Below are 14,683 nucleotides of genomic sequence, written 5' to 3'. Positions count from 1 at the left end.
CATTCTTCCCAATGGCCAGCAATGTAAGAGGAATTCTTCCCACTGACCACCAAACTAATATACTGTGAGCTGTGGCTATAGTAATTATAGTTGGGGTTCTCTGAGGACCTGAACATTATTTCAAGGGTTCCCCAATGATAAAAAGGTGAATAAGGGCAAAGTTTTTATTGTTGTCTGAGTCCGCTTCAGGGAATCTCATCCAACTATTTGTCGGATGATGTATTAACCCTAAATGATAGAAAGCTGGAGAGCAGATTAATATATGGGAAGGCTGAAGGGTAGATTTAATGAAAGGGAGGCTGGGGGTAGATTTAATGATGGGGGCCCCGGTGGTAGATTTATTGATGGGAGGGCCGGGGGGTAGATTTATTGATGGGGGTGGTTTAGATTTTATGATGGGAGTGCGGGGGGGTAGATTTAATGAAGAGGGGTCCAGGGGGTAGATTTAATGATGGGAGCGTCGGGGCGGGGGGATTTATTAAAGGGAGGCCGGGGGTAGATTTAATGAAGGGTGGCCAGGGGGTAGTTTTAATCATGGGTGTGCCGGGGGGGGAGATTATTTATTGAAAGGGAGGCCGGGGGTAGATTTATTGACGGGAGGGCTGGGGGAAATTAGATTTATTGATGGGCGTGCCAGGGGCAGGGGGTAGATTTCATAAAGGGGAGGTCAGGGGGTAGATTTAATAATGGGAGTGCCAGGGGTATACTTAATGATGGGAGGGCCTGGGGGGTAGATTTATTGATGGCGGGGCCAGGAGGTAGATTTAATAAGGGGAGGGTGGGGGTATATTTATTGATGGGAGGGCCAGGGGGAGATTTAATAAAGGAAAGGCTGGTGGGCAGATTTAAGAAAGCGGAGACTGGAGTTTACTTTTATTACAATTGCAATTTTCTCTGTGTGGGAGGGGCTAAACATAAAGAAGAATTCCCAGCAATCAATAGTTCTCTCCTGAACTTTCTGATTTCTGCAACTTTTTTTGTTCCATAAATCACAAAACCCCTGTGACAACCAGCAGTGGGCAGGGGCAGAACGAGGCCGGGAATAAAAGAAGACGAGTAAATAAATACAAATGAATCAGTGAACAAACAAAGAATGTACAGTGTACAATGTAACAAATGTGATTGCTGCAGCTCCGCCCACAGCGCTTACCTTCACACCGCAGAATGATGATTTTGTTCCCTTTCTAGTTTCAAATCATTAATCGTCAAAGTGTTTCCATTTCTATATTTTGCTAAACACAAACAAGAAATATGAGATTTTATTTATGCGTTATTGATTTAGAATAAGTTTCCTCGTGAATTCTAATCGCGTTCTGACGGATTCGGCTACAAGTGAATTTGTTGCGTCCTTTGAGGGATTGCTGCAGACTGGGACGCTGCACCGCCTATAACTGAACCCAATGCCTACAGATATTGAATTGCAAATGTCTTTATTGGGTACGCCATTGTAGTCTAGTTGCAGTCGATGTCCTTGCATCGTCGCAATGATCCACAGCAGAGAAGTATCGCCTGTATGCTGATCTCCCCATCTGAGAATGCCAATTGCCTGGCCATTGTGCCAAAGCAGAGCTTTTCCTGTTTGAATTTTCTGCATTTAAATTTTGTGATTCCTAAATGATGAGGCTCACAGTGGCAGCTCTGAGATAGGTGGTGGAATAAGTCATGTGTTTTCATTCACTGTCATTGGAAATGGGAAGATCAAGTGACTTGCACAAAGATTTTTTTATGCTACAACTAAATGTTTGAAAAATTAGAATAATATTCCATGCAGTATGAATGGGTTGGACTTGAAGTCTATGACTGCCAATTTTTTTTGTCAATTAATAACCACTAAATAAAAATGGTATAATCAAAAATATAGTGGGAGAATGTGAGTGCTATGAGTTAGAAGGACTTGTGGGCATGTGTCCCAAATGAGAAAAGTTTATTTAACTCTATTTAAGGAAACATGTTTCCAAATCCACCTGTTGACTGTTTTGAGTTTTTAAGCCCCTAAAGATGGTGTTGTCACTAAATTTGTTCAGTAGGGATGGGGGATTGGGGGGTTATGAGAGTTGAATGAACCCCTATCCCTTACATGGACCCTCTCCATACAATACTAATAAAGCATCAGGCCCGGTATGAATTGGAAGGGAGTATATAAACTGCTGCCCACCCTTTTCCTGACCAACCAGACTCCAATAGGCCTGGTATGGGCAGGCGAGTCACTAGTTACCCCCACCTATTTCCTGGGAAATAATGACTACAATGGGGCTTATTTTCAGTATTGGGGACCTAATATCTTTAATAAAAATGTAAAAAAAACAAAAAACACATCAATGTGTAAGCACTATATTTCAATGATGTGTGTATAAACTTGTTACATTGTTACTCCTCAGCTGCAGCTAGTAAGTGTCCGCACACTATACAATAAGTTAGATTTTGTCATAATTGGGCATATTAAAATTTTGCCAAATTTTTGGGTGTCCTTGTCAAATTTCATTTAAAGGAATATTACTAATCAATTAAGGACAAAACCCTACAGTCAAAGCATTTGAATGCTAATTTCTTAAATTCTGATGCAAATTAACCCAACCAACTTTTTACCACTTATACTTTAAATCAGCAGTCGCCAAGTTTTGGTGGTTTGTGGGACCATAATATAATATATATATTTCACTTGGGACTTGTTCCCCATGACCCTGTACTTCTTTCTTCCCCAGGCTATTACCATTTCTTTTAATTTACAGACTTTACATTAAACTCAAAAAGTCTATGGCCATAGATTTCAATGTAAATTAGATCCATGGGGGCCATAGAAGCATTGGGGCTTGTTTAGACGGGTGATGGGAACCGCGGTCCCTGAGCTCCAACCATAATGTATGTCAATTCCTAAAAATTGAGTAATTAAAATTCGATGAAGAGTACTGAACTCCTTACTAGCCCCCTATTCATTCACTATGGGTGGGTGAGTGGCTACATGGAGTGTTTCACCATGGGTATGGTTTCTGGACATAACGTAGCATTAGTTGTACCACAGCCGAAGTTGTGCGAACCATCTGGAAATAAAATGTTAAAAATGGAAATAATTATCTATCTATCTATCTATCTATCTATCTATCTATCTATCTATCTGGGGGGATTTTTCTATCCGGTCAGAAAGGTAAGTGGGACAAGAACTGGGGAGAGATTTGAAGGCAAAGCACAGGAGATGAATTTGATTCTAAGGTGAAATGGAAGCCAATGAAGAGAACTACAAAGAGATGAGTTTAGCTGCAGCGTTCATATTAGATTGTAGAGGAGAGAGTCGGGTTAGTGGAATACCAGAGAGGAGGAGGTTACAGTAGTCCATATATATAAAATTGTATGTATGTATGTGTGTATGGTTCACCACCACTCAAAAACACATGGAGACATTTCAACCAAACTTGCCATACATATGACTGAGACTCATGTGAGTGGACCTGTCATCTTTGTACAGCGCTGTGCTTTATGTCAGAGCTATATTTGGATGAAAAACATGGAGACATTTCAACCAAACTTGCTATGTTCCACCATCACTAGGAAACGCATAGAGACATTTAAACCAAACTTGCTGGACATGTGACACTGCTGATCTTTGTGGTATATGTCAGAGCTATATAAATGTATAATAATAATAGTGTGTGACTGTGGGGGGGACATTAGAGTGTCAGCTCCTCTGTACAGAGACTCAGTGTTTCATTGTACAGTACTATGGTATATGTCAGAACTATATAAATCTATATATATAAAATTGGATGTATGTGTGTATGTCATCACTAGGAAATGCATCGAGACATTTAAACCAAACTTGCTAGACATATGATTCGTGTGAGTGCACCGATTATCTTTGTACAGCGCTGTGGTATATGTCAGAGGTATATTTGCATGTATGTATGTGTGTGTGTGTGTGTATGTATTGCTCAGTGACAGTGTGCCTTTTGTTTATATTTAAATACTTTTCTTTGGACTCTTTTTCAAATTTCTGGCCTGTAATAATGCCTTCGAGAAAACGTAGGGCAATTGGCCGAGTGCAATCAAAATCAAACACCGTAGACAAGAAAATCACTATAGCTTTGATTCCTTTTCCTGTATAATATAGGATTGCAATAAATAAATACCTGGGCAACGCCGGGTAATCAGCTAGTATATATATATATTGTATATATGTATTCTTTATTATTCTTTATTATAATTCTTTTACCAGCTCTCTGTAGTTCTAGTAGGAGCATCTCATTGGGGACCTCCATAGCAAGGAATTACACTGACATCAATGACTAGGTGACCACACAATTCATGGAAAATCTTTAAGAGTTGTCACAGACAACATCATAATAATTCCTTTTACGTTGACTATTCTAAGCCAACACAAGAAGCACAAGTAATGCAATCACCGATTTTATTTAGCATTTACCATTAATCCGCTTCATTCATCAGGAGGATATTTCATATATTCCTATTAATTGCCAGTTTGAGAACAGCTGGTTTTAAGTAATGGCTCATTAAATTAATGAGCAACTAATTAACCTAGGGAGAGTCTGAAGATCGGCTGTGTTGTACAGGTATGGTACCATTTAATTAAGTGTGTTGTGCACCCTGCCACAGAATGTTACATCTGCAATTACCAGGGAACTCTGGTCATTAGAAACTTTTGCTATTGTGCACTTATTTTGTTATAGAAATGAGAGCTGCAGGAAAAGTTGCAAAATGGCGACCTGATGGGAAGTTTCCGCATTGCCTGGGCCCTTGAAACATTCCTGATATTAGCTCAGATTCGGAGGCACCTGATTCCAATCAATATTAAGGTAAAGGTAATTCATTCTAATTTTGTTCTATATTTATTAAATGCTGGAATCTCACGCAATGCTAGATTAGTGTAACATTTTTAATAAAGTATATTTAAAGCCCAAAGTTGATAAAGTAGGAATGAAATAAAACTCCATCAGTTTGTTTTTGCTGCCTGTGTCCCATACTAGGTTACAAGCTCTTCTCCTGTGTCACTGTCTGTCATTTGCAACCCCTAATTATGTACAGCGCTGCATAATATGTTGGCGCTATATAAATCCTCATTAATAATAAATTCCTAGTGGAATTCTCTTTACAGTCCTGTAAACCCCAAAATTTTTCTCCAAGGTGAGGTGTCACCAGACAGGCCCGGTTTTCAGATATAGCAAACTGGGTCATTACCTGGACCTCCCACCTTCTTCAGGGCACCAATTGATGAAACAGCAGGGGGCTGCAAAAAGCTTGAATGCTGTGTTTGGGGTCCCCACTTCATATTTGCATGAGTTCCATGTTGTCCAAATTGGTCCCTGTTGTCAGAAGAGATTTTCCCACTGGAGCTGTTTTCCCCCTTTGCTCCTGTGGTCACCAGAAGAAATAGGGGTTGATTTACTAGCTCAGTGAATGGCAAAAAAACTTAATGGGTCTGATTTAATAAAGACTGTAGAAGACAAACTTTTAAGGGAGAACCTTGGTGATCCAACCAACCTGGAATAGATCTGGTCCAGAACTGAAAATATTTGCCAGTTAATAGGAAATGATTTTTAAGAAATCCATTCCAGGTTTGATGGACCATCCAGGTTCGCCCATGATAGTCTATGTTAACCAGTCCTGGAGAACTTTAATAAATATGACCCAATCAATCAACTCCTCTACCCCCTCCCCCAGCAAAACTTCTCTTTTGCTTCTTTGCAATGCTTTTGCATTGGCATTACTAGGCTTGGTGTAACCTAGTACAGTCACCCATGGCATCACCCCCTATCCCCACACATACCTATGACTTTACTCCCATACTGAACCATACAGAATTCTTAGTAATGTGACCCACAAATCCTAATTCCCATATATCAATGAATGTAATGGCAATGACAAATAGAAACAAAAAACTACACCTTTAATTCAAAATATCACATGCAATGAATGTATCACATTTACGTATTGCCTAATTCATCATCCCCCAGGCAAAATGAGCAGTTAACCCACTGTAAAGGTAAATCTTTTATTTTCCCCAAGGTTCAGCTTTAATTGCTACTTCATTTTCAAAAAGAGTCATTATTGGGGGTTCATAGATGCCAATTACAGCAATATTGTAGCTGCTAAACATCAGAAGATTCAACGAAATCAGCAAATATAAAAAGAGCAACTAAAGCAACAGCTAGTGCAGCTGAGGATGGAAACAATGTATTGACTAAAGCAACCTTTTTATCATTGGGGAATCCTAATAACTGAAATAACTTTCAGGTCTTAGGCAACCACTTGCTATTATTTTTTTCAAAGATCTGCAGCGTGTTTCTTCTCGTGTGCTGAAATCAACATCAAAACTAAACCCAGTGCAAAAAAAAAAAAAAAGTGAACTGCACAAGTGTAAAACACAAAAAATTGCACCAGGCACTCAGCATGATCCTCTTTACCTGTACCTCCGGGTGCAAGACTCCTGAATCCTTTCTCTAATTACTATAGCCACAGGTATCCACAGTTTATTAGTATGGTGGTTAGTGGGAAGAATTCCTCTTACATTGCCGGCCATTGGGAAAAATGTCACCTTTACAAATAGCCAAAAAGTTCATCGGTGTCACTTAAACTGACCTGAGAGGTGCAAATTGCTTGATGCTCAAGGAACCCCTATCAACTTCTAGAGGAACCCTTGTTGAGTATATATATAATTAAGGAAGGGTAAACCGAGTGGTAGTCCTAGTCACCAGTGGGCCCCTGTGCAGAACTGACTTGGTATTTCCCGTTGACTAAGGAGCGTCTGGGACCATCGTGAAGTGGCACACTTTGCACCACCCTATGTCCGACTCTGGTTAAACCTTTCTGCTGTCTGTATCCCATTAGGGGGATTTCCTTTTATTTCCTGTCCTGGAGATACAACAGGAAATCAGTGGAATTCTCAACAAAGCAAGGAAATTCTCAACACAGGTGATCTTATTGGCAACATTCTTCTGTTTTTCTGTTTTGATAACAACTGCAACATTTTGGATTTACCATCCCTTTCTGTCAAGGTGGCCATCATGGCAATAAAAATCCTTATATGTATTGCCTAAACATACAACTAGTAAGGGCCAGGGATAATTCACTGAGCATAGCGAATGCGGTGGATAGTCACTTTGCAAATAATACCCAATCATGTGCAAGGGAATCTAAAGGAATAGGATTTTTGCTTGCATTTGTTTTACTAATTCTAATACTAACTCATCTCATTCATTAAGCTAAGATAATCTTGCAGCGGGATTGTTTATTTTGCTATGTGAACAGTCACTATTCCTATAATAAAGAAACCCTAATAACTTCACTGTAACAGGTATAAAGGTGAAATTAAGTTTAATCCTACCATGGGGGCCGACTCCGACACGAGCCATTTCCCATTTCTACAAATGTATATGGAAATTCAGATGGACAGGTGCTGCCTGTTGTGTTAATACCCCTGACAACCATCAGCTAAAGGTAACTCTGTCCATTTTACCCCCAACAATAGCTTCACAGCCAATCAAGCAGCTCCAAAATGAATATGGGGATTGGATTTGGTGCACATTTGCAGAATTCGAAATTTACTCAACCTGGGCAGATTCGCCCATCACTGGAGCTCCATTTACAGCCCCCACCATAGCAGTATCACTGTGCCACTTGCTGTCGCAGAACATGCTGCAGGAGCTGGCCACCTCAGGTGTCCTCATTAGACGTCCACGTGTAGGTCATCCAGTGTTCTGCAGAGATGGCCGAGTGCGGTAAACACCTGACAGTGTCCTGGTTAGTAACAATGGCGGTTTTAGAATGAGGGAGGGCTGAAAAACTCCTGAGACTTCAGAACATGAGAGCACAGAGAGATCGCCAATTACAGCCGCTCAGGACCCCTTCTTACTCACAGCGGGGTGCTGAGCTTGTTGTCACAGCTACAATGGTGCTTGCCGGTGAACCTGCAAAAAACAAAACAAAAAAGAAAAGCCATTATGGCAGGGAAGAAGCAGAAATGATGAGGAAAGGGAAGACATAGCAGCAGCATTTCAGAAAGCTGAATTTCAGACACAGTTCTTGGAGGAAATAAGAATATGAAGGAGAAGCAGTACACTTATGAGCTCCTATCAGAATGCTCCTTGTTAGCACATCATAACTGATTGGCTTTTGGAGCTGCTTCTTCCGTTTTCAGACTGAGCACTTCTATACAGGGCATTGTAAAAGTATATGACACCAAAATCAGATGCTAGCATTACAAAATATAAATGTAATAGTGTAATACAGAGCTACAGAACCCGAAGAATGGAATGGTCACAGTGAATGATTATATGATTAAGTGAAGACATCCTTTCACTTCCTGTCACAGTGACACAGCACAAAATATTTCCAAATTGGGAGGAAATTTCCTCTTAATTATCACCACAAGAGGTACCCCATTAAAAGAATTTTCTTGACTGCCTGTTCCACTTATAGTCCAGATCTATGAGTCTCCCATGTGTAAAAAAAAGAAGGCAATAACAATAAAAAAAAACCTTCCTCTATTCTCTTTCAAATAGAGGCTTTGACTTTAGAAGGACTTCATACACTGATTTCGATGGTCAATGCAGAAATTGGGTGCATTCGTTTTGCCTTTGCATGGCTCCTCACCTCCAGGTCTTGAGAGCCAGGATCTGAGGACATTTTTAGTATTTCTCAGCAAATGAAGAAATGGTTCAGAAAAAGACTCTTTTTCTACCAAAATCTAGACTATATGTGGCCCCTGATGTTTGGGGTTGAGGACCCCTGCTTTTGAGAATACTTTGATGGACATAGAAAGCTAACCTGCACACCTTCCTGATTCTGGAAGTAGGTGCGTAGCCCAAAGTGAGGCCAGGCAGATGGGTTGAGAAGAAAACCCAGTATGCTGATAAAGTCAAGAAGAGCACGTTGAGCAAATCTTGTGTAAGTATGTACAACAATGGATGACAATGTTATCAAGGTGTTCTATCCATTGGACAGAGGAGACCTACAGGTTCATGAAATGTTGGTTGTTTAACACCATGTATACCACGGCTGTTCTCTGCTTGATAATCTGATATTGTGGGCACTTATGGCATATCTCCTGACCTTCTAAGGTGCATCATGCTCATTTATATTGACTTGTATGGAGAAAAGAAGTTCAGAGTTCAGACCTGCAGGCCATGACCCTTTAGGTTGACCACTTTTCTCAACTTGGTCATCTGCACTTTGGCTTTCATTTGCAACAAACTTCTTTGAGGCACTTCCTTGATTTCACTTTCTGGCCTTCTTCCTAGGTGCTTCAAGCTGTTCTTTCATTCATATTGACTTGTGGGGGAGAAAAGCAGATCAGAGAACACATCAGATCTGGTTACTGAGCACATGTAAACCATAAACCATGAGCCATTGAATTCACCATTCTTCTCAACTTGGTCATCTGATCTTTGGCTTTATTTGCCACCTGATTCCCTGTAGATTCTGGTTACTTTCTGACTTTCTTCTAAGGGGAGAAAAGCAGTTCGGAGTTCAGACCTGCGGGTCCATGAAATGTAGGTTGTTGAACACCATGTACACCATGAACTTTTGAGTTGACGGCTCTTTCAACTTGGTCATCTGATCTTTCACTTTCATTTGCAACCAGATTTCTTCTAGGCACTTCTGGTCATCTTCTGACCTTCTTTTAAGGTGCATCAAGCTATTCTTTTAGCCGGAGACATGCAGGTCATATTTCAGATCTGTAGGTCCATAAAATGCTGGTTGCAGAACACATTTTTTCACCATGAGCCTTTGACTTGAACAAGCTTCTCAACTTGGTCATCTACTCTTTGGCTACCATTTGCAACAAGGTTCTCTGAAGGCACTTTCGGTCACCTTCTGACTTTCTTCCTAGGTGTCTCAAGATATTCTTTCATTCATATTAACTTTTAGGGGAAGAAAAGCATTTCAGAATTCAGACCTGCAGGTGTGTGAAATGTTGGTTGTAGAACACACGTCAGGCCTGCCGGTTAACGAAATGTTGATTGCAAAAAGCATCAAGCCAAGAAGAGTGTGTTGACCAAAAAAGCTTGTGTAGGTATGTACAACAACAGATGACCCAAATCAAGGTGTCCTATCCAACGAACTGGGGGAACCTGCAGATCCATGAAAGGTTGGTTGTAGAACACCATGTACACCATGAACTGTTGAGTTGAACTTTCTTCTTAACTTGGTCATCTGCTTTTTTTCTTTTACCTGCAACAAGATTCCTTGTGGACCTTCTAACCTTCTTCTAAGGTCCCGCAAACTATTAAATAATTCATATTACTCTTGTAGAGGGAGAAAAGCAGTTCAGATGCAAACAAATTCACATCCAGTTGTCTTCATCTGAGCTCTATTCACCTGCTCACCCCTAATAAAGTGTGTGTGTACTATACTATATCAGTGTGTGTGATATAATTATAAAGTCCTAATGCCTTAGTTGCACATGGAGTCCAGACAAATATATTGGCTTTAGACAAGAGAGCGTACAGCTGTGCTATCTGTAGAGTCCCTGTAGGGTCTTCAAAAATTGTAAATATGCCAATTTAAAGGTAAGTAAATCAAATGCCTGCATAGCCCAACATTTCTTCCAGCAGTCCTGCTGGATGCTTCCAGCATTTTAGGGACCCTTAGGTTTTGCGTCATGTAACATATCACATTTAACAACTAATAGATTGGCATTAGCCTTGTATAAACTAAAAATCAATGTAAGTTTATCCCTGGATAATATTATAATAGACATACTAATAATAAAAAAAGGCAGCAATATCCTGTATGAAGTATACAACAGCCACAAATAATAGAATATTTATTAGATGCAATGCAGAGACATAATAAATCATTTAGGCTCTTTTTAAATTCGCCTGTTGGAATAAAATGCACTGAAATGCACATGGTGCTCATTGATGGATTATTTCTGGCCTTGGTATACTTGTTTAGAATGCCACCCCAATGCCCAAATGGTGGCTCCATAGAGCTTGGCATAGTTTGGACACTGGTGAAGTGGTTGTACAATGGAAAAGACTCAGGGATGGGTGGGGGTACCTGATGAATGCCTACCAATCGCCCATCAAAAAGCTGTTCGCAAGCTGTCAACCAATGGGCTGGTCTGCTAGAGGACTGGATAAACCCTCCAGTGATATTTGACCATTTTATTTTATTATGTAGAGGGTCCGGACAGCCACCTTACCCTCCATTGGACCCTTGGCCTCTGCTGCCTTACAAAAATATGCTGTCCTGATCTCTTGGCCCCCATGTGCCCAGTCTGGCCCTTGGAACTGCACATGAGCCACTTGGGAACAATCAGTATGTTCGGACCCTTCCTGTTAGGGGGTGACAACCATGTCCCACTCCTACATTGCAACCCTGTCACACAGCCCTGGTGGATTCTACAATCAGCCATGCTGACAAACATTACGCAGACATGATTCACCTTTGTTATCTGGAAGGCGGCCCAGAGCAACGATGATCAGCCAGCACCGGAGTGAGAGCAAAGAACATTAAAAATAGCAATTGTTTATGATACAGAGTGCAAAGGTCATCCAATTAGGATTTAGATCTAATTAAAAGAAAAACTCTCATTATAGAAATGTCTGGGCTGTCAGTACCATCCTCATTCTATCAATGTTAGACCATGTTGATCTTCTGGCTTCAATAGTATTGAGTCATCAACCTGTACACGTTAAAGAAACCCTGTCACCAGACCATTAATTTCAATGTGGGTTAAACATATTTAATGCATATTGTTTAGCTGTTAAAGCCTGCAATGGTGTAGACATGTAAAGGCCCTGACACTGCTGCTGGGTGCCGCCATCTTGGATATGTCAGTAGCCCCAGCAGACTCAGAACTGTCACTAAATTAATAAATAACTTTTCTTAACTTTTTTTTACCACTGAGCATCCCTTAACATAATGTTCAGGTGTAGGGAAACCCCCTGCTAAAATAAATTCAGTGCAAAAATGTCACTTACGTTAATGGTCAATGTGAAGAAAGTCCCTGGGACCTTGGTGGTCCAAATTGTAATCCTTGGGAAGGATAGGTAAAGATATCAATGGGGTCATGCTTGTGACCCTACCAAGTGGTATTAAACCCCAAACTGTGCAAGCACCAGCAGATGGACAGACCATTGTTGAGAATTGCTGTTCTTTTTTATTACCTTCCCCCCCCCCCCATGGAGTATGGGGTGGACGGCTCAGCACAGACAGCAATTAGACGCTGCCAGTCAGGGTCAGACGGGGACCTGGGGCCCACCAGAGAAGAACGAAACAGAATGCACAATTTTGTAAGGCAACCGGTGGCCAAGACCCCTCCAGTGGACCGACGACTTCCTGTGACCCTCTATATGGCACAAAAACCCGAAAATTTGAGGCGTATTACTGGGGCCCATGGCAGGTTTGTTTTCCAGTCTTTGGGTAGGTCAGTCTTACCCAAAGAAGAGAAGAGGGCTATGATATGCAAGGAGGGTGAAGGGCTGTGCTAGTGAATTGGCTCTGCCTGGAAAGGTCAATCTTTTTTTGCACGTTCAAAGCCATATTGCAAGCCAATTAAAGAATAATTTACTGTACCTAAAATAATTATTATTTCTGTGTTTTTTGCCTGCAATTCTTTAAGCATGGTTACTTCAAAATCAGTGACCCCAGAAGTATGGAAACCAGAGGATGAGCTTTCCATCCCTACATTCTAAGCTATAGCTCAGTAATGAAAACCCAATGTGTTTCCTTTTAGGTTATAAAGATCTTCTAATGATCTCACCTGCTCTTCTATAACAATTTATGTAAAAAGCACTTCTGCTAATTGCCTCACCTGTGCTGCTGGGGACATTTCTGGAACACCTGTCCTGTGCACCAGAGACTTATGGTTCTCATTTTAAATTAATGGGAAATAATTACCATTTTCATGGCATTTTATTTTTAACTGGGTACAAGTTTTGTTCGCAGGTAATCAGACTTCCAAAAATGGGGAATAGTGGCAATCACAAGCTCCATTTACTTAATGGCCATACAATGTCTACAATGCTATTTTGCAGTTCTGAGAGACTCAAAAGACAGGGTGACAATGCTGCACAGGTTTCTATAGGAATTATGGAGGGTTGTCACCATTCTGCAGGAAGTGATGAAGCACCACTGATACTGGAAGAATTGAGGAGAAAGGAATTTAGAAGGGTGTATAGTGACCTGTAATGCTTTACCTGTTGCACTGATGAATTGTGATTTTTAACACCTTAAATTGACCCTGTCATTGCAGGAATGTTGAAAAAGAAGAGCCAGTATACCTATATAAAGTAAGTATATATTATCTTTACTTATAAGTTTATATTTACTTATTAAAAGCTCCATGACATACACTGCGGATCACTAAGACTATGTAAAGCCCTGCTCCTCCTGCTGCATGCTATGGTTTCTTCCACTGGCTACAGAATGTACAACCACTGGGAGGAACCACTGAGGGTGGTGGGGGGTAGCTGGTCTTCACATACCTTGAAGTGATGGCTACTTTCTGTGGTCAGAATCAACAAAGCATTGAGTTTAAAGACAACCGGAAAGATAATGTTCAAAGCCAACAGTGTTCCCCTGTGCAGAACTGGCTTGCCCCAACCCCCGCTGAACTGATCTGGGGCCACTATGGGTGCCCCTATTGGCTGAGGAGGGTATGGAACCCCCTCATTCAGCGACACATTGTGCACTTCCCTATGTACACTCCTGTAATCTAATATCTTTATATACAGAAGGCCTTTATTTATGACCCTGCAAAAGCAAGATTACTTTATTATCACTTAGAGATCTATTCATCCAAACAAAAAAGTGAAACTCCTGGCCTGCATATGGTCCTCAGGACTGGATTGGGTCAGCCCTGATCTAAAGGGAGCAAGGATAGAAACCAGAAATAAGGGAAGTGAGTAACCTGGATGTAAGGTGACACTGAGCATCTTGCCGTGAATGATGAATCATTGACTGATGAAGAATAACTTTATTATAACTGTACGCTTCTTCTAAAGGTTAAAATGTAAGATTCACTTTTTTTGTTCTTTTTTAGCTTTTGATATGGCGGGGAAGGAGCAGAACCTCTGTCAGAGCTCCATTAGAGGGATTTATCATCAATTACTGCAGACATGAAGTGAGGGAAAGGTATACATATGCATGGAATACATTCCAGATTTTTAACACATCTCTATGGGCCAGCAGATGAGCCTGGAGTTTGGCTTTAAGGTTCCACATTGCACCTAACCTTTATCCAGCCTTGGGATATGTTTTACATTTATTATTTTTAATATCAATTACAAAGCAAATGTGAAACAAAGAAAATAATTGTTGGCTTAACCAACATTTTCTGGCATATTCTTTTATTCTATGTGTATGTTCGGCATGGCTGGAAACACAACAGGGATGTTACCTGTGCTTGCATACTGCATGATGACAAATACCCCTCTTGGAGGGTAGACCGTTACTCTTTGCTTAGCGCGCACTCTATGGGCCTGATTTATGAAAACTCTCCAAGGCTGGAGAGGATACACTTTCATCAGTGGAGCTGGGTGATCTGAAATCTGAAATGGATCTGCTTCAGGACTAAAAACATTTAATAACAAATAGCAAATGACTTTAAAGAAATCCATTCCAGGTTTTCTGAATCACCCAGCTTTGCTGAGGAAAGTGTATCCTCTCCAGGCTTGGAGAGCTTTAATAAATCAGGCCCAATATGTCTAGTTGTAGATCCACA

This window comes from Pyxicephalus adspersus, chromosome 3 (genome assembly GCF_032062135.1).
Source record: "Pyxicephalus adspersus chromosome 3, UCB_Pads_2.0, whole genome shotgun sequence".
In the NCBI taxonomy this organism is placed as follows: Eukaryota; Metazoa; Chordata; class Amphibia; order Anura; family Pyxicephalidae; genus Pyxicephalus; species Pyxicephalus adspersus.
Note: the sequence above shows the minus strand (reverse complement) of the source record.